The 23,639-nt window shown below is 41.2% G+C and overlaps 1 protein-coding gene across 3 annotated transcripts in view; it reads right to left on the bottom strand.

The window, feature by feature from the left end:
- KCNAB1 (potassium voltage-gated channel subfamily A member regulatory beta subunit 1) overlaps nucleotides 1–23,639 on the bottom strand; it is a 398,382-nt gene that overhangs the window by 257,174 nt on the left and 117,569 nt on the right. The window lies entirely within an intron of this gene.

Raw genomic sequence — 23,639 nt, 5'->3', positions numbered from 1 at the left:
AGTCAGCTAACTTGCTGTAAAATCTATTCTGGATCTCAGAGGAGGACCAAGGAGAGGGGAAGAGACAGCAATTCGGCACCACCCAGAAGGGGGCTACACTAGGTGAGCAGCAGGTGCATGTCACCACCCAGAAGGTCCAGGCCAGGTGTCTGGAACCATGTACACTGCCCACCAGTCATCTGTGGCCAGCTGGTGATGACAAACACTATGCCTGCTCAGGGGTGGGCAGCAAAACACCCCTCTTGACTTTGAATCCATGTGAGGCAGAAACATCGTGTGGTTCAGTGTCAGGTGCAAAGCAACTGCTCAATAAATGTGATTGAACAAAACTAAGCACCGATTGGTTGATAACATTTGATCTCTCCATTTGAAATGCATGGAAGCCAAACTCCTTTTGTAGATGTACTTACAATAAAATTGTGGCTTCTGCAAAATCAGTTTTCCAAGCAAGCTTGTGCAGCCACTCTGGAAAACAGTATGGAGGTTCCTCAAAAAGTTGAACATAGAACTACCCTACAACCCAGCAATTGCACTACTGGGTATTTACCCCAAAGATACAAATGTAGTGATCAGAAGGGGTACATGCACCCTGATGTTTATAGCAGCAATGTCCACAATAGCCAAACTATGGAAAGAGCCAAGATGTCCATCAACAGATGAATGGATAAAGATGTGGTATACATGTACACACACACACACACACACACACACACACACACACACACACACACACACGGAATATTATGCAGCCATCAAAAAAATGAAATCTTTCCATTTGCAACGACATGGATGGAACTGGAAGGTATTATGCTAAGTGAAATAAGTCAATCAGAGAAAGACAAGTATCATATGATCTCACTGATATGAGGAATTCTTAATCTCAGGAAACAAACTGAGGGTTGCTGGAGTGGTGGGGGGTGGGAGGGATGGGGTGGCTGGGTGATAGACATTGGGGAGGGTATGTGCTATGGTGAGCACTATAAATTGTGTAAGACTGTTGAATCACAGACCTGTACCTCTGAAACAAATAACATGTTAAAAAAAAAAAAAAGAAGAAGATAGTAGGAAGGGAAAAATGAAGGGGGGAAATCGGAGGGGCAGACGAACCATGAGAGACTATGAACTCTGAGAAAAAAACTGAGCGTTTTAGAGGGGAGGGGTTGGGGGGTGGGTTAGCCTGGTGGTGGGTATTAAGGCGGGCATGTATTGCATGGACCACTGGGTGTTATACTCAAACAATGAATCATGGAACACTACATCAAAAACTAATGATGTCTGGGGCACCTGGGTGGCTCAGTCGTTAAGCGTCTGCCTTCAGCTCAGGTCATTGTCCTGGGGTCCTGGGATCTAGCCTTGCATCAGGCTCCCTGCTGGGCAGGAAGCTTGCTTCGCCCTCTCCCGCTCCCAATGTTTGTGTTCTCTCTCTCGCTGTGTCTCTCTTTGTCAAATAAAATCTTAAAAAAAAAAAAAAAAACTAACGATGTAATGTATGGTGACTAACATAATAAAATAAAATTAATAAAAAAAATCAGTTTTCCAAACCTGGTTCCCAACAGACATTGCTGTCAAGCAAAAAGAAACAGTGTTTCAATCAACATTATCTGTGAGCGCCATCTCTGTACTAGGCAATAGGAACATGGGGCGGGGGGAATGAAGCACTGTCCTTCTCCCCAAGGAGCTGGCAATCTGTGTGGGAAGGACAAAGCATTCAGTCTTAAAGGGGCTAGTTAACAAGTCAGAGGTGCATCGGTGTTCAAATGAGTGGTACAGACACTAAATATGCTAGAGTTAAGAAGGGGAGTAATTGCAGAGGGCTAGAGAAAGTTCTTGGATTCATTCCCCATATTTCTATTGAGTCCCTATCAGATACTGGTCTCTGCTTGTTACTGGGGTATGAAGTTGGCTTAGACAGAGGCTGGACCTCAAGGAGCTCAGGGATGCCCAAGCAGCCCTCACCGAGTAGGACTTTGCCCAGGGCATGGATCTGATTAGCAGGAGAGGAGGGAGGTGGTCTTCCCAGGGGCTGGCAAGTGTGGGGAGAACACACATTCTGGCTGTGTCTATGTGTTTAAAAAAAAAAAAAAAAAAAAAGCAGGTCTGACCACTTCTTCCCAGCTAAATTAAGTTTTAAGTAGAATATGTGCTTATTTTGGATTCTACTCCAGAGATGAATCTCAACACTTTATAACCTGCAGATAAGGTTTCAATCACACTGTGGAAAATCATCCTTTACCCTTCATGACCTTCCCACTCCTGACTTTAGAAAACAAGTATACCACCTACTGTTCAGTGGTTGAGAAATAACTTTCAGATAGGATGAGGGTTGTGGAAAGGGACAAATGATGCCTTCTTTTTACCCTTGGCTCCCAGGAGGGAGTTCTTGAAGATATCTGTGTTCCCTGGAATAAATAACAGTGGGCAGAGAGGAAGCAGATCATTAGAACCTTCACGTTTTCACACGAAGCTGGCTCATCGGAGATGATCAATGTGAATCGAGAAAAGAGTCAAAATGAGAAGAGGAAGAAGTGGGAGGAATCCAAAGGAACAACTGAGAAAAAGAGGAAAATAAAGCAGCCTGGGAGGCAAGACAGTGTGGTAATCACCAGAGGCCCAGAGGGGTCAGGAGTTTCCTCCGCAATGGCTGAGGCAGAGGAGGTATGAGAAGGTGGCCAGAGGCTGATGTAAGAGTCCTGCCAATTTCACGGGGCGGGGGGGGGGGGGGGGGGCGGGAGGGGCGGTGTGGAGGGGGCAGACATCTGCGTGCTGTTAGACAAGATGGCTTTCAGGTTTCCCTGAAAGCATAACCCGAATGAGATCGGGGATGCAGTTATCAGAACAAAACATGCAAGGCAGAGAGCACCTCTGAGTCACCTTTCTATCCCCCACAGGACCTTAAGCAGAGTGCCTTATATAGAGCAGGCCCTCACTGTATGAATAATTGAGAGAAGGAGACAGGAAGCAAAGGAAAGAAGGAGGCAGGAAGGGAGGAAGGGAGGTATATGGGAAGATGCCAAATTCTTGGATAAACTGGATTCCTTAAAAAGAAGAAAAAAGAAAAGAAAATCTTCCATGGTCTAGTTTCACCCAGGCTGCTTCCTTAAAGGGAGCAAATCATTGCCCCACATTCACATCTGCACCTCTTGCGTATTGACAAGTGTCCGCCGTTAGTCCGCCTCAAAGAGAACCGAAGAATGGAGACCAGAGGCACACTTTACAGTGCAAGTCTCTTTCTTGCTGTCCGCATTGTGCCTTTTCAGATCTGACACTGCATAGGCTTTGACAGCCGGCCAGCAGCTTGGTGACTTACCCTGCGGTCCTCACCCTCTGCAGCACTGATGGAGCAGCAGGTCTCAGGAGTCCGGGAATCGCCTCACAGTTGGCTGTGAGAATCCTCATTCCTAATAAATTTGTGCTAACAGGCCACATGCTAATTAAGGTGGGAAATTAGATAGGAATCCTGTTATTGTCATCCATTAGGATTGGGAAGGGTTATTATTATTTCAGACTCAAATAAGACCCACAGATGATGAGATCGGTAGAGATGGAGATATAAATGTAGATAGAGATGTGGTGATGGGTTGAATTGGATCCCCCCATATTCATATGAAGTCCTTAATCTCAGTAAGTACCTCAGAATGTGACTGGATTGTGTGTATTACAGTAATATAGGGAGACAAGGTGTTTCAAGAGGTGGCTGAGGTAAAATGAGGTCATTAAGGCAGGCCCTAATCTAATAGGACTGGGATCTTTATAAGAAGAGGAGATGAGTGGGGTGCCTGGGTGGCTCAGTGGGTTGAGCGTCTGCCTTTGGCTTTGGTCATGGTCCCGGGATCCTGGGATCGAACCCCGTGTCAGGCTCCCTGCTCATTGGGTGACCTGCTTCTCCCTCTCCCTCTGCCTGCCTCCGTGTGTGTGTGTGTGTGTGTGTGTGTGTGTGTGTGTGTGTGTGTGTCAAACAAGTAAATAAATCTTAAGGGAAAAAAAAAAGAGGGGATGAGGACCCTGGAACACATGGAGGGAAGATCTGTGAAGACCCAGGGAGAAGACAGCCATCTGCAAGCCAAGGAGAGAGGCTGCAGGAGAAATAGACCCTGCTGACACCCCTCCCTCATCTTGGACTTCTCATCTCTAGAATCATGAAAATATAAATGTCTATTGTTTCAGCCCCTCAATCTACAGTATTTTTTATGGCATTGGTCCTCACACACCAGTACAGGTATAGATATTGTTTTTTAGTTTAATACGAATATTATTGGTCAAGAGAAACTATTGGAATACTCTAAAGAAGATGCTCCTAAAAGTCTTTATTAGACCACAGTGATATCATTATCGTGCCACTCCATACATCCTGAGCCAATGTTATAAATGTACTGCAAAGAAGAGCTCCAAATAGAACTCATTTGTTCCTTTCCACAAAGTTGTAAAAGCCTCTACATGGTAACTCTTGATGTAAGGAATGGTGGTTTTCAAGGCATTTCTAGTACTTTCCCTTGTTCTTTTTTTTTTTTTTTTTTTTTAAGATTTGAGAGAAAGTGTGCACGCGCACACACACAGCAGGAGTGGCAGAGGGAGAATCCCAAGCAGCTCCCTGCTGAGTGTGGAGCCCAACAAGGGGCTGGATCCCACCACCCTGAGATCATGACCTGAGCCAAAATCAAGAGTCAGACACCCAATCAACTGAGCCACCCAGGCGCCCCTCCCTTATTCTTAGTGATCTCCTTATTCTGCCAGTTTTCCCTTTCAAAGGCTTGCTTTATACTGGGCATGTATAATGAGCAACCTCTGACATGTCAGGAGGTGGTGGCAAGACGCCTGCAGTAGCAGGCAAAGGCCTGGGTTCCAAACCCAGCTCTGTCCCGCTGTCTGTGACCTCGGGTGTCATTATAAATCTCTGTGCCACCGTTCTCACCTGACATATGAGAGGGATACATATAGATTCAGCAGGGTGCTTTTACAGAGAGCTGTGGGAGTTACAAGATCACAGAGAGCCAAACTGTCACTTACTCTGCAATTTCACCTGGGTCTCAGCTGGTCTTGATTCATTACCCAATAGTTGGAATTCTTTGGCATTAACGTCAAAGGATCGTTGAGCCGTGGTGACAGAGCCAGTTAGAAACAGACCACAGGTGACTGAACTTGCACCCTATCTTCTTATGCTCATCATAGAGTCTTCATGGTAACATGAAAGGACTGTGGAGTGCATGGTCAGCTGGGGCTGGGTGTGAATCCCAGCTCCGCCGTGCCCCTTCCTTCCTGAGCACCACAGAGCGGGATGCTCAACCTCCCTGAGCCTCGGTATCCTCACAAAAAATGGTGCAAGAATATGCCTTTCTGGATGATTGTAGGAATTGCATGAAATAGTACTTGGCCCACAGTAGGCACTTGATAACTGCTAAGTATCCATCTCAATTTATTAAAAGCAGGGCTATTAGGAAGTCAGTCTCTCAAGCTCCACCAGGGGACCCCAACAATTACTATACCAGTAAGACTTACACTGCACTTCCTATATCCTAGGAGCTCTCAACAATACTTTATACATATTAACTCATTTAATCTGCACATAATCCCATGGGGAGGTAGTATGTTTTCAACACCATTCTAGAGATAAGGAAACAAGAGACACAGAGAAGTTAAATAACTTGTCCAAGGTGACACAGGCAGGAAGCCACAGAGCTGGGGTTTTACTCGGGGTAGTCTGCCTCCAGAGACTTGGTTCTCAACCACTGTGCATACTGCTCCTCACTGCAAGAACCTCCTTGGGAGAAGGGCTTTAAACAGTGCCATTTTATGAATATCATTTTTAAAAAGCCTTATTCTTATTATGAGTGAGGGGAAAATTCAACATTAAAAACCTAAAAATTTCAGAACAATTAAATCATCCATGCTTGGTAGCTTTAAGGTATTCCTTCCATCAACCTTTTAAAATACTTCATTATACTTTATTCTTTTTGTTCAGGAAAACATGTTTTATCCCAATTACCTGGCACATTTCTGATTAACTCGATTTTTTTTTTAAGATTTTATTTATTTATTTGACAGAATGAGAGAGGGAACACAAGTAAGGGGAGTGGGACCCTGGGATCATGACCCGAGTCAAAGGCAGACGCTTAATGACTGAGCCACCCAGGCGCCCTTGATTAACTCGATTTCTTACAAGTCAAAACAAATGCTTTATGCTGAGTCCACTCAGAATTTATGGTTTCTATGCCATCAGAAACCAGAGCGGGGGTGGGGGAGTAGGGGGGAGGTGGGGGGGGGGGCAGGAAACATTCAGTTATGCAGCCAGGCAAAACTGGATTCATTCAAAACAGAAAAGAATCTGCTACTATCTGAAGAATTTTAAACATGCAAGTGTACAGATGGCAAGCCATTTTATGTGCCTATTATTTGTGGTTAAAAGAGAAATTGTTAGGATGAGCGTTTGCCATTTATCAGAAATTCTTAACATCTGGGTTTGGAGAACAATTTATCATATTCTGACAAATTGAACCAGCCATGAAAGTAACAATGGGCCTCCATTTGTGTGGGCACAGGTTTTGGAATAACAGAGAAAGTAAAATTGAGAGGCCAAATTGGAAATACTCGAGGCTCTGCTGAATAGAAGAAACCTCCAGATATAGACCCTTATGCTTTCGTGGAGGAAAGTTTCACCAGAGAACCCCCACTGGGAAACTCTGAGGACAAACTCAATACAAATTTTCTCACACCACTGGCCACATGCCCAAATTAAAACATAATTAAGGATAGTTAAGCTTTTCAATTAACACTTGAACTATACCCATAGCCACTGATAAAATATTTCCTTAATTAGAAACTTGTGACATATCAGATGTATCAGCAAGATCTCCATATTTATCCATCACTCTATATGTTCAAGACAAGTGCCATAATGCTATAGGAAGCAGATATAGAAAAATAGGAAATTCACAGTTCAGATTCTTTTGTTGAGGCCTCTTCATGGTAGGTAAATTCTCATAAGCTCGCCTAGAACCTGGACATAAAGCTGGGGGGAAATGGGGACATGTGGTCAGTTTATTTATTTATCCTTACAAATGTCATTGATTCTTCCTCACTTAGTAACCATTAGTATGATTTCTGCCATTGCCTTATAATAGAACAAGCTGGTCAGAAATATTGGTCAATTTACGATATCATTAACCATAAGACACGTTATGACTTCCTATACCACTAAAACAAAAACTATGGTCAATTGTTATGACACAATGCTTTTTTATCCCTTAAACTTTTTATTTTAAAGTTACCAAAAGTCATTTTAGACTTAGTTGGGCTTCTGTGCCCAAAATTTCACTCTTATATATACAGGAAAGGAAAAATATAAGAGAAACTGGTTAAGGTATTCCCCAAATATATTCACATTCAGAATTTGATACTTCTGGATATTTTAGTCATCAACATCCATATCTTTCCACACAGTCATCCTTTGTGTTGGTAATGTGGCAATTTTTAAGACACATGCTCATCAGAATCTGAATAGCCAAAGCAATCTTAAGAAAGAATAAAGCTGGTGGTATCACAATTCCAGATTTCAAGATATACTACAAAGCTATAATAATCAAAACAGTGTGGTACTGGCACAAAAAAAATAGATATAAAGGTTAATGGAATAGAATGGAGTCCAGAAGTAAACCCATGCTTATATGGTCAACCAATCTATGAAAAACAAGGCAAGAATATGCAATGGGAAAAAAAAAATAGTCTCTTCAACAAATGATGCTGGGAAAACTAGATAGCTACATGCAAAAGAAAGAAATCGGACCATTTTCTTTCACCATACCCAAAATGGATTAAAAACCTAAGCTTGAGACCTGAAGTCATAAAGTTCCTAAGGGAAAACATAGACAATCTCTTGGACATTGGCTTTAGTGACATCTTTACGGACAGGTCTCCTGAGGCAAGGGAAACAAGAAAATTAAACCACTGAGACTATACCAAAATAAAAAGCTTCTACACGGCAAAGGAAACCATCAACAGAACAAAATGACAACCTACTGAATGGGAGCAGATATTTGTAAATGACATATCCAATAAAGGGTTAGTATCCAGAATATATAAAGTATTTATACAACCCAACACCAAAACAAAAAAACAAAAAAACAAAAAACGAATAATCCAAATAAAAATGGGCAGAGGGTTTTAATAAACATTTTCCAAAGAAGACATACAGATGGCCAACAGACATATGAAAAAATGCTCAACATCACTCATCAGGAAAATGCAAATTAAAGTCACAATGAGATCACTTTACACCTGTCAGAAAGGCTAAAATAAAAAACACAAGAAATAACAAATGTTGGTGAGGATGTGGAGAAAATGAAACACTCGTGCATTATTAATGGGAATACAAATTTGTGCAGCTACTGTGGAAAACTGGAGCTTCCTCAGAAAAATTACAAATAGAATTACCATATGATCCAGTAATTCCACGACTAGGTATTTATCCAAAAAAATGAAAACATGAATTTGAAAATATATATGTACCCCAATGTTTATTGCAGCACTATTTACAATAGCAAAAATAGGGAAGCAACCCAAATGTCCATTGACTGATGAATGGATAAAGAAGAGGTGGTATACATATAAACTGGAATATGACCAAGCCATAAAAAAGAATGAAATCTTGCCATTTGCAACAACATGGATGTACTTAGAGGATATAATACTAAGTAAAATAAGTCAGAGAAAGACAAATACCATATGATTTCACTTATACATGGAATTTAAGAAACAAAACAAATGAACAAATGAAGAAAGAGAAACAAAAAAGCAGACTCAAATATAGAGAACAAGCTAGTGGTTGTCAGAGGGGAGATGGGTGAAATAAAGGGGATTTAGAGTACACTTATCTTGATGGGCACTAAGAAGTGAATAGAACTGTTGAATCATTACATTGTACACCTGAAACTAATAACATTGTATATTAATTATACCTAAATTCTCTCTCTCTCTCTCTCTCTCTCACACACACACACACACACACTCAACTATTATCTCTGGGATTTTTTTCCCCCAAGTTGTTGACGCCCACTCTGAAAGTTGTGATGCACACTTACAGGCATCGACAGCCTCATCATGATGGTCACCTAGCCAGTGGCAATAGGAGATTATGTCACAAATTCACCAAAGGAAACGTATGTGTTTCAGAGAATTGAGGAACTATAATGATTTCTAAGATAATATATTTTAAACTTTTATTTCATGGCCATTTAAATCTAAAATATTATAGAAGAAAGGAAGGGGAATTTTTCAGCACCCACTCTGTGCCAGGCATTGTGTCAAAAGCTTCTATATCCACTATCTCATTCCAGAGAAAAAGGAGAAAAGAATCCGCCTTTGTTAAACATCTAAATTAATTGGGCTCTCAACTACGTCATCTATAGATGGAGTTACAGAACCATTCATCTTCACCCTTGCAAAACTAAGTATGAATCAGATTCCAGAAGGGGCTTTCCACATAAAGTCATCCTTGCCTGATGGGGGGAAAAATAAGCAACCTGAAGGTCTTTCTAAAAATACATTAATGGGGGGGCGCCTGGGTGGCTCAGTCTGTTACGTGTCTGCCTTCGGCTCAGGTCATGATCCCGGGGTCCTGGGATCGAGGCCCCCATCAGGCTCCCTGCTAAGCGGGAAGTCTGCTTCTCCCTCTCCCACTCCCTCTGCTTGTGTTCTCTCTCTTTCTCTCCCTCACACTTTCTCTCAGATAAATAAAGTTATTAAAAAATACATTAATGGGTTAAAACTTCCTTGTTTCAGTTCAAATGTGTTGGTCTTCTTAGGGTGAGGAAAGCTATTGTCATTCTACCTCATATCTAATGTATAAAAGATACACTCTCTCGCTTCTTTGTTCCATTCATTTTTTTTTTAAAGATTTTATTTGTTTATTTGACAGAGAGAGACACAGTGAGAGAGGGAACACAAGCAGAGGGAGAAGCAGGCTTCCTGCGGAGCAGGGAGCCTGATGCGGGGGCTCCATCCCAGGACCCTGGGATCATGACCTGAGCCAAAGGCAGACGCTTAACGACTAAGCCACCCAGGTGCCCATGTTCCATTCATTTTCAAAAGGGAGGTGTTGTAAAGAGCAGATCTTAGATCCTATGAGATTCCTTCTCATTTAAGTCCTTCCTTTTGACAGATCGCAGAAAGTTAATGTAGGAGACTCCTCAGGTTTTCATCACATTTAAAACAAAACTCAAATTTTATTTTAAGCGAGAGGATCAAGCTCTCACTCTATATTGTCTGAAGTTTTTATAATGTACACATATTACTCTTGTAAATAAAAAACATTTTTAAAATATTTCTACCATAACCTTATCACAAATTCATCCAAGAGGAAAGAGGGATACAAGAAAGCATGAAGGGAAAAGTCACGTTAATTCAGAATTCCAATTTTTAACATTTTTGTCAATATCTTCTTGGTTTGCACAATTTTATTTTCCATGCAGAGTTTCATGGTTGTTGTTATTAATGTTGCTGCTGTAGTTTTATATAATTGAATACTTTTCAATGTGTGTGTTAATTACCTCATGCGATCATTTTGGATTTGTTCCTTGGTCTTTTCATATATTATCTGCCCTTAGGTCAATTATTTGTCATCATTATGGATAGATCACCTTGTTGATAGGCATCTTTCATTGTCGAGTTGGTAAGTTCTATATCCTGATGAAGCAAAGAGGTGAAGGACTCAGCCCCTCCCCATAAGGCTCCCTTCCTGGCTGTGGAGGGTGCAGACATTCACTGATGGCTAGTTGCCTACCCTCTATGTCAGAATGAGTGATCTAGCCGATACATTCTCTAGAGGAAGAGATCCTGGAGGTTGGGGCAGTTAAAGAGACTATGGTAGTGTCAGAAAAGATTTGGGCATTAAGGACAGAGAAGAACCCAGGCAAGGAAAGAAAGTAGGTGAGGGAGGCTACGTGGGCAGATGAAATATTTTTTAACAAAGATGGGGAGGTTGAGGGGCCTCTTAGGGAACAACGAGCAAAGCACTTTGGATGGAACCTTATTTGACAAAAAGGATTTATGTGAGAAATGATGCAAAACAAATATACATAAATTAACTAGAGTCTGCTGAGGACAGCCTGGAATAAAAGTCTGGTGCAGACTGCCTGCTCAGGGCAGTTGCAGGGAGGTTAAAGGTAGAACACCCATCAAGGATTCAGGTCTGGGGATAGGAATGTAAGCAATATTTTTGGAAGATCCTTCTGGAAGCCAATAGGGTGGTCCAGTAGGAGACTGCTAGAATCAGCCGGCTGTTAAGGTAAAACTTGCTGTCGAAAGAATGGTACTTCTTCCTGTCCGTTCTAACAGACTATGGAAAAATGTTCACAACACACTGTGTGCTCAAAAAACCACAAAATAATATGTACAGTATGAGCCTATTTTGACAGAAGCAAAAATTATCTACCTCTGCAGAGAAACCAAAGGATATTCCCCAATATATTTGGTATATTGGGTATATTTGAGATACCCAAATATTATCACTAGTTACTTATGCATGGTGGAAGTATGGGTGATGTTTTATTTCCCTAATTTTGATAGCATATTATTTTCTGTTGTAGGTATATATTACTTTTATATTATGGAGCAAAAAAGAAAAGTAATATTCAGAGAAAAAGAAATGATGCTTGAAGCCATCAGAAGCCTATAGGTATACTTATCATGGGCAGAAGACCAAGAGCTTTTTTCTTTTTCTATTTCATAGCACCCAGTACTGTGAGATAAATGGCATGAAGCTCAGTTTACATTTTAACAAGCATCCAGGACGTGACCATTAAGCTATGCTAACTGATGTGGAAAAGAATTAAATCAAATCACTGGTTTGCTGTAGATCTGATATGGATTCCTGCTGGGGAGGCAGGCAAGGAGTAGTCTGGTCCTCTAAGGACAGCAGTAATTAAACACTAAAGGAATTTTTGGCAATAACTACGAATTCTACCAACCTAAGCCTGGTTGACCCTCCCTAGAGTTGGCCTCTACTAAAAGGAAGAGAACCTATATAGGTTCATCATTAATCAAATTAATGTGAGTTGAGCCCCTTAGGGGAAAAGGACAGGTCTCAATCTCTCAGACAGCTGTGCAGACAGGTGCTTTATTAATTCCCATTGGCTGAATAAATGAATTTATACCAAGCTCTGGGATAATGCCAGAACTGAGTGGAAATATGCTATATAGAAATCAAATCACTATGCTGAAATTTCAGAGACCTCTCTAATAATTGTGGTTTGTCCCCAGTATTCTGCATTCGCCCTTTGCTCCACCTCTTACTTGTTTTTTTACATAGTTCTATGGTGATAAAATGAGAGAAGGAAGGAGTAATGCAATATGGTATTTCTGTATAGATGTTAGGAAATACTGGCAAAGGAATAGGAATGAGGAGGGGCCTGGGGAAGAAAAGAATTTTAGCCAAAATCAAACATAGGGAAGTATCTGAAGAGACACACAAAGCTTGAGCCTAATCTGCTAACTGAATTTCCATGGGGAGGTGGTTTGTCAGTTTTAGGAAAGTATCAGTGTCTTAGTTTCCTCGGGCAGTTGTCACAAATTATCACAAACGTAATAAGTTAAAACAACAGAAATGTATTCTCACAATTCTGGAGGCCAGAAGTCTGAAATCAAGGTGTGAGTAGGACTGTGATCCCTGCAAAAGCTCTAGGGGACAATTTAGTCCTTGCCTCTTTCAGCTTCTGGTGGCTCATCAGCATTCCTTGTGACTTTAACTCTCCATGTGACTTTAGCTCTCCAGTCTCTGACTCCACCTTCAAATGTCCTTCTCCGTGTGTCTTTGTCTTCTCATCTAAACACACTTATCATTGGATTTAGGGTCCACCTAGGTTGATCTCATCCCAAGATCTTTAACTTCATTACATCTGCAAAGATACTTTTTCCAAATAAGGTCACATTCACAGGTTTCAGGGTTTAGGATATGAACATAGTTATCTGGGGACTACCATTCAACCAACCAGTGTCAGTTTGGGGAAAGTATGCGTTAGATGGAAGGAGGGGTGGGGAAAAGATGGAGAGAGGAGGCAGCAAGACTGGACTTGTTTTCTGTCCTGACGAGTAAAACTGAAGATACAACAAAAACAGTCCAAGACTGTATGGAGACGAAAATTCATTCAGAGTACAGGTTTGAGAGCTCCCATCTGTGGATGGTTTCTTTGATAGGGTGAAAACAAAGAGAAACAAGAAGAATCCTCATAGGTCAAATAAGGGCAGGTGGGCTTTCCCATGCTCTACAGTGTCTCTTTGCCCAGAGATAACAGTACTGGATCAGGTACAGAGATCACACATGAAAGGATCCACATAAAAGGATCATCTGTAACCATATCCTTGGTGAGAATGGCTCCATTCACTAAACCAAAGGGCTTCTCTGGAAGAGAAGAGAAGAGAGAATGGTACATGGCGTACTTGGGAGGGAGAAACAGCAAAGACACAATATAACAGAAGCTAGGAGGCATGCAAACTATGGAGGAGATAGCAAAGCAAGAAGAAAAATAACCAACGAATTATGGTTTTGTCATTTTCCTGATCAAGAGTACCCCCAAGTCTTTTTCTAATAGATGACTTTCTGTTTGGTAAAGGCTTGAACTGTCATGTCAGCAGAGGTAGATGTTAGAATCTGGTAGTCATAGCATCATATGGTGCAGGACTAGAGCAGCTCAAGAATCACTTGAAACTCGAGTTCCAGACTCAGTATGAGAGCAGAAGATTCAAATCATGGGACTTATTATGATGTCAAGGAGCAGGGAAGAATATTACACCTAAAAAGGACTAGGTACTTCTCAGTAGAAAAGAAGCTTGGAATCTGGATGATTGAAGGCAGTAGTCAAGGGATCAATTCAGCAGAATGGTCTCTGAGGTCAAAGTGGACCAGTCTCTAAAATGGAAGCATAATTCTGAAAAGTATTAAATACTTTTTATACCCCATAAATCAAGATTTTAAAAACTTATTACAAATGAAGATTTATGAGACATGAAAAGTACTTTGGTTTAATATTAAAAGACATTAACATTGTATAAATCAATTTTAGCACTATGTTGAGATAAAATATAAAGATGTGCATATATAATAGTACACAGAGTACTAGTATATAGTATAGAACATAATATATGTACATATATGTACACACAGTAGTACAAAGGGTGGGGGAATGAATGGAACATGGAACTATACTGGAGCAAAATTTATAAGGTTTAACAGATTTAAGTTAATTTTATTCTGAAGTAGATTGTGGTAAGTATATATTATGATCATTAGAGAAAACAACTCAAAGAAATAGTTTCTCAAATCAACAAAGGAATAAAAATACTTAACAGACAAGAATGTAATCAACCAAAAAGCAAAAGTTGACTAGAACTAGTAAATAAATTTAGCACGGTCACAGAATATAAGATCAATATACAAAAATCAATTGTATTTTTATACTAGCAATGAACAATCCAAAATTAGTAAAACAAATTTTTTTGCAAAATCAAAGAAAATACTTACAAATAAACTAAAGAAATGCAAGCCTTAGAAACTAAATATTACAAAATATTAAAGAAGATCTAAATAACATGAATGTTCACAGATTGGAATAGTTAGCATTGTCGAGATGGCAATTCTCCCCAAATGGATTTAGAAATTCAATATATACCCTATCAAAATTCAGCAGGATTTTGTAAAACTTGACAAACTGATTCTAAAATTTATATGGAAATGCAATAAACTTAAATAGCCAAAATAATTTTGAAAAAGAGTTATATGAGAAGACTTACACTATGTGATTCCAAAACTTTCTACAGAGCTATATTAACCAAGAGAGTGTGGTATTGGCAAAGGGTAGGAGTATAAATTAATGGAAGAGAATGGAGACTTCAGAAATAAGTTCTTACATTTGTGGTCAATTGGCTTTCAACAATGGCACCCAGCACAATTCAATTGGAAATGATGATGTTTTCAAAAAATGTTGCTAGTACAATTGGCTATCCCCATGCAAAGAAACAAAAAAGACCATACACCCTATCTCACATCTTGCACAAAAATCAACTCAAAATGGATCATAGACTTACGTTTAAGAGTTAAGACTCTAAACTGTCTAGAAGAAAACAAAGGAGAAATCTTTGTGAACTTGGGTTTGAAAAAGAAAGGACACCAAAAGTACAATCCATAAAAGCAAAACAATGATAAACTGGACTTCCTAAATAAAAAACCATTTTACTTAAGAACAGATCATTATGACAAGACACAGACTAGCTTAAAAATTCTGCAAATCATATACATGGTAAAGAACTTGTATCCAGAATATGTAAAGATGACTAATATAACTAAATGAAAGGATATATAACCCAACTAAAAAAATGGATGAAAGATTTTAATAGATATTTCACCACTGAAATATGATAGATATGTGAATGGCTAACAAGCACATAAAAATAAGCTCAACCTCAGTAGTCATTAAGGAAATACACAAAACACTACAATGAGACACTCCAGCACTCCCACTAAAAACGCTATAATTTTTTTTAAAATTTAACCAAGAGTTAGTGATGATGTGGAGAAACTCGAACTGAAACCCTCATGCATTGCTGGTGAGAGTGTCAAATTTTCCACTATGGAAAATAGTTTGATAGTTTCTTAAAAAGTTAAGTACAAATTTACCATATGACCAAGGAATTCCACCTTTAGATATGAAAACATATGGCTACATAAAGACATGTACATGAATGCTCATAACATTATTCATAACAACCAAACCCAGAAACTTATCCAAATGTCCATCAAATGGAAAATGGACAAACTGTGTTTATATATATATTTTTAAAGATTTTATTTATTTGATAGAGAGAGGGAACACAAGCAGGGGGAGTGGGAGAGGGAGAAGCATGCTCCCCACTGAGCAGGGAACCCAAAGAGGGCTCAATCCCAGGACCCTGGGATCAGGACCTGAGCCGAAGGCAGATGCTTAACTACTGAGCCACCCAGGTGCCCCAAACTGTGTTATATTTATAGAATTCTATTCAGCAATTAAACGAATGAACGACTGATACGTGAATCAACCTCAAAAACATTACACTGAGTAAAAGAAGCTAGACAAAAAGGCTGTATATTATATAATTCTATGCTGAGGACAGGTCTAGAAAGGCACATTTATGGAGATAAAACAGATCAGAGGTTACCTGGGTCTGGAAGTGAGAACAGGGATTAACAGCAAATAGGCCCAAGGAAATTTTTTTGTTATAGGAACATTCTAGAACTGAATTTTGGTTATTGTACAATTCTATAAATTTACTAAAGTCATTGAGTTATATATTTATTTTGGGTGAATATTATGGTATATAAATTATACCTGATGAATTTGTTAAGACAAAAAAAATAAAGTGTCATGCCATGATGTAGAATAAATACAATACTGGTGGTTAAAAACAAAAACATTACTTTTCTGAGAGTGGTTTGTTATTTTTAAGCACCCGAGTTCCCTTTCCAATCAGAAGCAAAGATTGGAGGTGAGAATGTAGAATTTATGACAAGCCTTAGCAGACGGAGGTCAGAGGTCTGGGAAGTCTCTGAAAGGAATTGCAAGACAGGATCAGAAAGAACAGTGAGTTTAGTTGCTATGGGGTTCTCCAGAAGAGTCTGCTTCATCCATCACAGGGCTGACATACTAGAATCCCTAACCGGGTTGAGGAAGAGTCAAAGGACACGCCAAAGAAGTTCCACGTTGGGCACACACTGGATCTGGGCTAGCGTGGAGGGATGACAGGGCAGCAATGGCTGAGGGGTGCCAGAGACAGGCTCATGGAGTCACCCACTGTATGGAATGAGGCAACAAAGCAGCCAAGGATCATCAGGGTCTCCAGAGCACATGGGAGGTCATAGAGCACAGACTGGATACTGAGGCAGTGCAAGGTTTGCAGGCAAAGACACTGGAATGTCCCCAAAGCCCAGGCAAGACGGCTTTAAGACACAGCAGATAGGCAAGGGACAACTCGGAGGAGAGTGACAAGAACCTGGTGAATGGCATGAAGACCACCTCTGAGAAGGAGCTGTAATTTTGAAAGAACAAAATATTGATCCAAACCCCTCTTTGCGAAATGGATGAGTTACCTTAAAACAGCAAGTTGTAGGCTTTCCCCTGCCTTTAGTGGGACTAGGGACTTTAGAGCCAGATGAGGACAGTCAATAAAAATTCCTTTTTCTGACCACTGATGGACATTTGCAAGATGTAAAAGGCTACTAGGCAGCTGAAGGTCTAATGTTGTTACCTTTGACCTTAGGCTTCCCAGGCTGACCTGCTGGAAAGCACATCCTTTGTCCCCTAACAGCCAGCCCTTCCAGGTTTAAAGAGGCCTCATCATATCAGATTAGGAAGTCTCTTTGCCTCTCTTGGGGTAGCTCAGGTCTTGTGGGGGCCTGAGCAGATGGACCAGGTGCCCAGAGATAACGACTGGGGCACTATCTTCTTGTCACTGGACTCTTCTCACTTTGAGCCTTAGTCCAAACCCCTAGCTACAGGAGGCCCTGCCAGGGTGCTGAAAGGATTTGGTTCTGCAGCAAGCACAATGAGTCGGTAGATCCCAAGAGCGTTCTTTGGTGTATACCCCAGGTACTTCTAGGTTCATTTACAGACGAATTAACTATTTGTAACTCTTCAAGTGGCATTTTAACGTGAGATATCATTAAACAAAACCAACTGGAAGCAGAGTCATTCCATCTCCCTGCTAGTCAGATTAGATAGTCCATATAAACCTCTCTCGTGTCCCACACCCAGAAGAGGACCTGCCGTTCCACACAGCTAACATCATTATGTAGGCCCAGGGCTCACTCACTCAATAGCACGGCACATTATTTATAGCAATATGGTTGTTATAAAAGCTTTCATGTGAGGGAAGGGGAGAAAGGATATTTGGATTCCTGATGTTTTTGGCTTGGGGCTTTTTTCTTTTAATTGAGTAGGAGTGAGTTATTTAATGTTACCTGTAGGTAAATGAGAAAATATGTCCCTTTCAGGAAATGATTTTAATTTCCCTGTAATCATTCTTAATTGTTAACTATCTCCTGAAATTCAAAAGGCTGTCATGTGGAGGAGGGAAGCCATTTGGGAATGTTCTTACATTAGGACTGAAACAGGACCAAGGAGAACTGGCAACAGGCAGGCTGGGGACACTGTAAAGAAGGACTCGATGACAGTGTGGGCTGCTCAACAATACATCAGACTGCCCACCTAGAGATCTGGTAAGCTTGCTGTCACCGGAGGTATGCAAATTGTGGCCTCAGAACCAGATGTCTGTACGTGATAGAGAGAACAGTGTATTCACTTCTCTGAATGGTACTTGCATTCCATGGGCTTTTTCAGATGGTAAGAAACTACATTTTGCTTAGATGACATGGGTTTCTTCTTCTGGCACGCTTAGTATCCCTTCTCCCTTCTGATGATAGAATGCCATGCCTCAAGTGGGATAAACCCCATTCCCCAGGCTCCTGGCGAGGGCGCATGACCCAGTCAAGGAGAATTCCACTGCCCAGGGCACAGTGATGGACTCTGGATGGTTATGTGACCCCAGTCAGTTCAATCATACTCAATCTTGGGACTTTTATTGGAAGAGAAACTCTTTCTTCTGGACTTATAGCTAGTTAAGTATAAAGCTACCTAGGGCTAATTCAAGGAAAGGACCTGCTTGAGAATGAACTGGAAGTGTCATTAGGGAGACCATCTTCTCTAGTAGGCCTCCCTCAGCAGGTGGTGTCTGCTCTTTCCTACTCTGGTGCTTTATCCACCATGTTGTCATGACTCAGCTACTTGAGTCGGTAGCTTCTATTGCTTCTAGGACTACAGACTAATTGTAAATCTCCTATTCAAATTCCCCAAGAGAAAGAACCTGACCACACCAATCAGTCACCATCCATGTGATACACCCAAGTAAACTATGGTTCTTAAGCCCAACTGCTGTGGATGGCAGTCTTTACGTTAGGGACTGTTATAAACTGAATATTTGGGAGCCCTTTACACTCCAACTTGTATATTGAAGCTTTGGCCACCAGTGTGATGGTATTTGGAGGTGGGGCCTTTGGGAGGTAATTAGGTTTAGATGAGGTCATGAGGGTGAAGCTCCCATGATAGGATTAGTGTCCTTATAAGAAAAGAGATCAGAGCTTCAAACTTTTTTTTATGTAATGATATCATAGATACGGATGCTGTCCTCCAAATGTGGCTCCAGATCCCTTCCCAAACAAGTGTCAATGTTCTTTCCAATTTCAGTTTTCTAGAATCCTTTTTTTTCCAATTCTCTTTCAATTATTTTGTTTGAATTTTTATTAGTGTTATGATCTTTCCCATGAGGATTGATAAAGGAAGTTGCCAAGCTGAGAATCTCAGGCTTTCTGCTTTTTCCCTCACCTATCACCAAGCACTTGTCCCACTAAGAATTTAGACATGAGTTTTTCACAAGGTGAAGGTGATTAAAAACAAATTGACAGAGGCCACGTTTAGGCAACAGGCTTGAACAATGGAAACTCAAGCAAGGCGATAGGGTCCATAGTGACTACTGAGCTGACACAAACAGACTCATTAAGTGACCCTCCTTGAAATACCCATTAGGCCCTAGCTGACCAATTACAAGCAGGCACAGCACCTAAGATTACTAGAAAAGGGAAAATTCCATATATCCCCATACTTCCTCACTCTACCCTATAACTACAGCCCCTCACCATCACCTCATGGCAGGCGTCTCTCCGTTGGCTGGCATGCCTGCAGCTCCCTTGCAGTGTCTTCAATAAACGTTTCTCTCTCTTGTTCTACCTTGGGTGCATTCTTTCACCACGGTGCCACCAGCCCCACAAAACCCAAATCTGGGACACCTCAGACTTGTCTGATAGAACATGGTGATTCAGTTGGGTCATGGGTCATCTGAAGAGAGTATAATAGAGATTAGTGATAAGGTGTAACAGGAATATCCCTTAAGGGAGGTATATCCCTAAACCACAGTGCCTCAGGCCTAGTAACAGCTGGGTCCCTTACCACCCCTGGGCCTGAAGGGATGACTGGAAGAAATGATCACCAGAACCCAGAGACAGAGTGGGCTGAGTGAGGGCCACCTGACAGAACCTGTGACCCTCAATGGAGCCCATGGGGAAGGAGTTGAGCCCATCCCCAATCTCCTGCCAATTGGCTGAACCCAACTGGAAGCAAGAGGCCCCAGGAACATAGAGCAACCTCCCAGAAATACAAAGCACAACCGAAAAAGGTAGGGATGGGTATGGAGGAGTAAATGGAAACTATTCAACACATGTGGGGGGAAAAAAGTACTTGAGCTACATTTTCCTTTAAGCAGGCAAAAATATTTCAACACATCATAGCCTGCTGGTAAGTCTTATGGCAATAGGCCGATCCAGTGCTACTTTTGGCATGAAGGAGAAGACAATGCCCAACCAGACAGGGAGCATCCACCACTTACACTGCTGGGCTAGCTGGCACAGCCTGAGGGTATCGTGAAATGCGAAACCCCCTCCATTAAGAACTCTGATACTGGGGGCAAACCAAGATGGCGGAGGAGTAGGAGACCTGGATTTCGTCTGGTCTCAGGAATTCAGCTGGATAGGGATCAAACCATTCTGAACACCTACCAACTCAACAGGAGATCAAAGAAAAGAATAGCAACAACTCTTTGAACAGAAAAGGGACCACTTTCTGGAAGGTAGGATGTGCGGAGAAGTGGATCCGAGGCAATATTTGGGAGGATAGACGGCGGGGGAGGGGGCCTCCGTCGGCCACTTCTGGCAAGTGATAGAGCCGCGGAGCACAAAACTGGAACTTTTAGAAGTCTGCTCCGCTGAGGGACGTCACTCAAGTGGCTAGGTGGCGGGGGGGGGGGGGGGGTAGAACCCTCATGGGACAGTGTGGTCTCAGGACCCTTGGGGTCACAGAAAGACCAGGGGTACCCGAGTACAGCAGAGCTCCCAGGTATCGGAGCGGGGAAGGCGGCTGCAGAGACAGAGCCAAGGCGCAGGCTCTCAGCTTGGGGTTGCCATAAACTATGATCCGCAGCACAGTCGGGCCACTGCTCCTCCATCAGGGACCCAACCAGTGGCAGATCCGGGGAGACTCCCCTTCCTCCCCCGGGAGGAGCGGCACTGGAGCGCACCGCAGGGATCTGCTGGATTTGGAGACTCCACACGGGGTCGGGTGCCAGAGATAGAAAAGCTCGGTCACAGGCTGGGTGAGAACGGATTGCGGCCGGAGACCAGGGAGATGGGAGTGATTGACTGCTTTTCTCTGGGGGCACACTGAGGAGCAGGTCCCCAAGTTCTCAGCTCCCCCGGGGTGGAGATTGGGAGACCGTCATTTTCACTCTCGTCCTCCAAAGCTGTACGGAAAGCTTGCAGGGAACAAAAGCTCCTGAGAGCAAACCCGAGCAGCTTGCTTAGCCCGACCAACAAGGCCGGGGCAATTCCGCCTCTGGCAAAGACATTTGGGAACCACAGCAACAGGCCCCTCCCCCAGAAGATCAGCAAGAACAGCCAGCCAAAACCAAATTTACTGATCAATGAGAACGGGAGAACTCCAGTGCTAGGGGAATACTGCACATAGAATTCATGGCTTTTTTTTTACCATGATTCTTTAGTCTTTCAAAGGTAATTTTTTTTAACTGTCTTTTTCTTTTTTTTGAATTTTTCTTTTTCCCTTTTTCAACCAACATCATATCAATCCATTTTTTTATCAATCCCTTTTTTAAAAAACATTTTTACTTTTCATTTTTAGAGTCATATTCTATCCCTTCATAGTAGTTACCCTTATTTTTGGCATATATATATATATATAAGTTGTTCTGTCTTTAAAATTATGGGATACAGTTTCTTCTAACAGATCAAAATATATCCTAAATCTCTAGTGTATGACTTTTTTCTAGTCTCCTGCCTGATCACATTCTCTCCTTTATTTCTTTTTTTTTTCTTTTTTCAAACAACTTATCAATTCCTTTTATAAAACTTTTTATAATTTTCATCTTTACAATCATGTTCCATCCCTTCATCGTATCAACCCTTATTTTTGTATCATATATAAGTTTTTCTTTCTTTAAAATTTTGGGAGGCACTTTCTTCTAACAGACCAAAATATACCCAAAATCTAGTGTGTGGCACTGATCTATGCACCAGCCTGATCATATTTGATCATATTCTGTTTTGTTTTGTTTTGTTCTGTTTTTGTTTGTTTTTATCTTTTTCTTTTTCTTTTTTCTTTCTTTCCCTTTCTTTTCCCCCAGTTTCAGGTCTTTTCTTATTTGTTTAGAGTATATTTTCTGGGGACGTTGTTACCCTGTTAGCATTTTGTTCTCTCATTCATCTATTCTCTGGACAAAATGACAAGACAGAAAAAATCACCTCCACAAAAAGAACAAGAGGTAGTACAGTCTGCCAGGGACCTACTCAATACGGACATTAGTACGATGTGAGACCTAGAGTTCAGAATCATGATTTTAAAGATACTAGCTGGGCTTGAAAAAAGCACGGACATTATTAGAGAAACCCTTTCTGGAGAAATAAAAGAACTAAAATCTAACCAAGTTAAAATCAAAAAGGCTATTAATGAGGTGCGATCAAAAATGGGGGTGCTAACTGCTAGGATAAATGAGGCAGAAGAGAGAATTAGCGATATAGAAGACCAAATGATGGAAAATAAAGAAGCTGAGAAAAAGAGAGATAAACAGCTACTGGATCACGAGGGTAGAATTCGAGAGATAAGCGATACGATAAGACGAAACAACATTAGAATAATTGGGATCCCAGAAGAAGAAGAGAGAGAGGGGCAGAAGGTATATTGGAGCAAATTATAGCAGATAACCTCCCTAATTTGGGGAAGGAAACAGGCATCAAAATCCAGGAGGCACAGAGAACCCCTCTCAAAATCAATAAAAATAGGTCAACACCCCGACATCTAATAGTAAAACTTACCAGTCTCAGAGACAAAGAGAAAATCCTGAAAGCAGCTCGGGATAAGAGTTCTGTAACTTACAATGGTAGAAACATTAGATTGGCAACAGACCTATCCACAGAGACCTGGCAGGCCAGAAAGAACTGGCATGATATATTCAGAGCACTAAATGAGAAAAATATGCAGCCAAGAATACTATATCCAGCTAGGCTAGAAAAGCTAGGCTTTTCTATTGAAAATAGAAGGAAAGATAAAAATCTTCCAGGACAAACAAAAACTAAAGGAATTTGCAAACATGAAACCAGCCCTCCAAGAAATATTGAAAGGGGTCCTCTAAGCAAAGAGAGCGCCTAAAAGCAACATAGACCAGAAAGGAACACAGACAATATACAGTAACAGTCACCTTACAGGCAATACAATGGCACTAAATTCATATCTTTCAATAGTTACCCTGAATGTAAATGGGCTAAATGCCTCAATCAAAAGACACAGGCTATCAGATTGGATTAAAAAACAAGACCTATAGATATGCTGTCTGCAAGAGACTCATTTTAGACCCAAAGACACCACCAGATTGAAAGTGAGGGGGTGGAAAACCATTTACCATGCTAATGGACACCAAAAGAAAGCTGGGGTGGCAATCCTTATATCAGACAAATTAGATTTTAAACCAAAGACTAATAAGAGATGAGGAAGGACACTATATCCTACTTA

The sequence above is a fragment of the Zalophus californianus genome, chromosome 1 (genome assembly GCF_009762305.2).
Source record: "Zalophus californianus isolate mZalCal1 chromosome 1, mZalCal1.pri.v2, whole genome shotgun sequence".
Taxonomy (NCBI): domain Eukaryota; kingdom Metazoa; phylum Chordata; class Mammalia; order Carnivora; family Otariidae; genus Zalophus; species Zalophus californianus.
This window is presented reverse-complemented; position numbering and strand designations above follow the sequence as displayed.